The sequence below is a fragment of the Sapajus apella genome, unplaced genomic scaffold (genome assembly GCF_009761245.1).
Source record: "Sapajus apella isolate SASKATOON/1434 unplaced genomic scaffold, GSC_monkey_1.0 scaffold1036, whole genome shotgun sequence".
Classification (NCBI taxonomy): domain Eukaryota; kingdom Metazoa; phylum Chordata; class Mammalia; order Primates; family Cebidae; genus Sapajus; species Sapajus apella.
Window position 1 is genome coordinate 1,364 of NW_022437962.1, and position 4,025 is coordinate 5,388.

The 4,025-nt window shown below is 39.2% G+C and overlaps 1 pseudogene across 1 annotated transcript; it reads right to left on the reverse strand.

The window, feature by feature from the left end:
• Positions 1 to 2,448: 2,448 nt before the first annotated feature.
• Positions 2,449 to 3,540, reverse strand: LOC116546543 (annotated as a pseudogene). The gene has a single exon (XR_004266754.1). The product of XR_004266754.1 is annotated as a translationally-controlled tumor protein pseudogene (transcript).
• Positions 3,541 to 4,025: the final 485 nt, after the last annotated feature.

Genomic DNA, 4,025 nt, shown 5'->3' on the forward strand with positions numbered 1-4,025 from the left:
AGGGAGGCTGAGGCAGGAGAATCGCTTGAGCCCGGGAGGCAGAGGTTGCAGTGAGCCGAGATCACGCTATTGCATTCCAGCCTGGGGGACAGAGCAAGACTCTGTCTCAAAAAAAAAAAAGAGTTGAGAAACTCATTCCATGTCCCTAACCAGGGGAAGGCCATCCCAAGTCTGCTCAGAAATGGGCTGAAGGAGGCAAAATAGGATCAGTGGCTAAACTTTATTCTAATGTGCTAAAAACAATATTTTTCAGTTCCATACTGTGAGACATACTTGGGAAAGTAATAGACTTAGTACTGAAAGAAAAAAGCTAAAAAAAATTCATCTAGAGTACATCTAAAATATAATTATTAGTGATTGCCAACCATTCTAATTTTCTTTCTAGACTCAAAGCAGACTCTCATCTATTAACCTGTTTAACCGTTACACACCTATGAGGTACATGTGATCTTGTCCCCACTTTACAAGCGAAGAAGCTGAGGCCCAGAGGTAAGACTTAACTTGCCCAAGGTTGCACACCTCCAAAATAGCAAAGACAGGTTTAGGGTGCAGGTCTTGCTGATCTTCCTAAGATCCAGGTCTTGCCACGCCTCCAGCCCATCATGGCACACAGCAGTGCCAATCTGTGACCGGTAGCTCAATTCGGATGCAAAACTAATGAATCCCACTTCAGAAATTCCTCTACTTTTCCTTGGTTCCTTGACTTCAAATCCGAAACCAAATGCCACATCCTGGATTTCTGAACTTCTAGACACTATTAAATCCCCTGAAAATGTACACTTCACTCTCTCCTCCAATAGCCAAGAGCAACTCTGAAAATGTACTTAGTACACAGATAGCGCATGCAGCATTGTTTGTTCTCACATACAACATAGGCTTATGCTTATTTCTCCTACTAGACTGTAAAGGGCTACAAAGTGGCCTATACAGTATTCTATTCATTTGGGGATATGCAGTGGTTCCTCATAGCCCTCACCTGACAGCCCCTAGGACTGAGAGGCAATGCATGGAGTAGGAACTGCTATAAAATTTTATCATCTACAACATATGTGGATAGAGTAAAGGTGAAAATATTAAAATTCCTTTGGCTCTAGCACTTTGAAACTTAATGTAGCATCCTTCCTAGAACTAATTTGCTCTTCAAGGCAGCTTATTAATGGAAAAGAGAAATGAAATATTCCTAAGGGAATAATTTCAGTACAGATGAAGGTCAGCTACTCTTTAAAGATGTTAGTACCTCAGCATGGCATAAAGCAGCATGACGTGCATTTAGCAAACTTACCCACACTTATTTTCCCATATATTTGTATATGTATGTGTGTTAGAGTGTGTGTGTGTGTGTGTGTGTGTGTGTGTGTACACAGACATATGAAAAATAAATACAAAAAAGCCCGAATAATCTCAATAATTGGGGAATCCATAGAGCACCATAGAGGGATACTGGTTAAACTTACAGTATGAACCTGGACAAATTAACTCTCACTTTCAAGTTCCTAATCTTTAAAACAGCAAAATGGTAACTTCTACCCCCATTGGGTTATCAGGAAGTTAAAATGAACCAATACATGTAAAATCCTTAGTACACTGCCTGGCAATTAGTAATCACTCCATAAATGTCAGCTTTTTCCAAAAAGAAATGACAATTATTAGCTATTGATATTGTTATCATTATTACTGTAAAAGCAAGAAGGCTAAAGACTCATTTCTTATTGAGTCAATTGAGAAAGGTCTACATTATCACTATAGAAAGTTATTTAGCCTACAGAATAGTTGAGGAATGTGGTCCAGTAGTCCGTGAAGGCATCTGAATAGAACAATGCTCAGAAGTTATTCTCATGAAAATGATACACTGACCAAGATGAAATGGGTAGATTTAAGTATGAGAGGCATGGCTAGAAATTAGAGGTTTTTGACCTCTCTAAAAATGAGACAGGCTATTGAGAAAGTTGGTAGTGTCCCTATTCCTAGATACCATTCAAAAGTTACAAACACTAATTTAGCCAGCAGAAAGTAGATCTCAGGGCCCAAAATTTTACTTATGTATCTCCAATACATGATATGCCCACAAGTTATAATGGGAAATTTCCATTATCAATCTAAACGGAAGTTATACTGGAGCCCTGCTTCTGCCCTTTGACCAAAGCCAATTCACCTGACCTCAACGGCAGCTCTGCCCCAGGACCGTAAAGACCATGATCCCCAAGTACACCTTCCCAGCACCATTATCACTTTCACCTTTAAATGTCATCATCTGAAAAATTAACAGGCACATTAAATTTTCCACCTGCAAATTAGCAAATCCAATTTTTTCAGATGACTCAGGCTGAGAAATAGTCTGAATTTTCCATCCAACAGTGAACTCAGAAAAGCCAACACCACACCCACATGGGTTTTTGTTGGTTATCTCTACCCCAAACCAATCTGCAAAGTACTTGCCTTTTTTTTTTTTTCCAACTGAATTAGTCTCTTCTTATTCTCTTGGTAATCTCTTCCAGTTAACTACTTCCATTGTAGGTGATAAAATGTGTAAGGCTCCACTTCAGATGGTGGCACTGCTATGAGCATGCTCTTTCCCTTCATTGCAATTCACAATCAAAACGTTTGATTCTTTTTTATATTCTAGTCCCAGAAGTAGTTTCCACTGTAGAAGTTAATTGAAGAGTCTTATTCTTTCCAGTAGTAGCTTACAACCAGGCTCTAGCTTCTCCAGGGACATTGCAGGATGAATTTAGTTTAAATACGTATTAAACTAAAAGGCATTCTCTCAAACGAGTTTAAATGAATTTTATTTTTAGAAAACCTACATGACATGTTTTTCTGAAAAACAATGTCTCCACTCCAAATAAATCATGGTCAAAATAAATGAAAAGCTCAAAGTGACATCAGTCCCATTTGTCTTAAGTTCTGGTGTTGTGTGGATGACAGGCAGAGGCCAGTTATGATGACAATTGACAGATCCAAAGTAATTGCCAAATTTGTTAACATTTTTTCATTTCTAAACCATCCTTAAAGAAAATCATATATGGGGTCACACCATCCTCACGGTAATCCAGTAGAGCAACTATGCCATCTGGATTCATGTTTTCACCAGTAAAGAACTGGTAGTTTTTTGAAATTAGCAAGAATGTGCTTGATTTGCTCTGCAGCCCCTGTCATAAAAGGTTTTACTCTTTCTGGTCTCTGTTCTTTAAGTTTGCCTTTGACTGATTTCATGTAATCTTTGACGTACTTCTTGTAGGCTTCTTTTGTGAAACTTGTTTCCTGCAGGTGATGGTTCATGACAATATCAACACCAGTGATTACTGTACTTTCGGTACCTTTGCCCTCAGGGCCTTCAGCAGAGGCATTTCCACCAATGAGGGAGTCATCAGTGTTACCTTCTATGCTACTGACCATCTTCCCCTCCACCTCCAGGCACAGCCTGTCCTCGATCTCACGGATCTTGTAGATGTTGGAGAACATCTCATGGTGGCTAATGAGGTCCCAGTAGATAATCATGATGGTGGCTGAAGACGACGGTAACATGCTACCACATGTTCAGCAAAAGTCTGCAGCTCAGAGCGAGTGGTGCTCTGGGGGAGGGGGGAGTGGGTGGAAAAGCAAGTACTTGCCTTTTTAATACAAAAGGCTCAGTTATATAATTACCAAAAATCACACAGAATTGTGAGAAAACTAATGCTTTTATGTCAGAGAGGTACCAACAAACCCAGAAAACATTTTGGCACTAGATTTTAAGTTTTGTAAAGCTTTTTCTCTGTAGGTCCAATGCTCTTCCACATTCTAAGGGTTGGACAAGCCTCTGAACTGATTAGTCTTGCACATTTCAAATAGTCAAATCCAACATTTAGTGAGATCCTGCACATCTTCATAGCTTTTTAGAATATATTTTCCTTCATTTTCAAAAGAAAATAAGCTTTATGTGTTTTCCCAGCTTAGCAAGGTTGGACTGATTGCTAAAAATAGCTTGGAAAGAGGATTCCAGAGGCAATTTTGTTGAGAAATAAGGACAGTTTTCAAGATGCAAG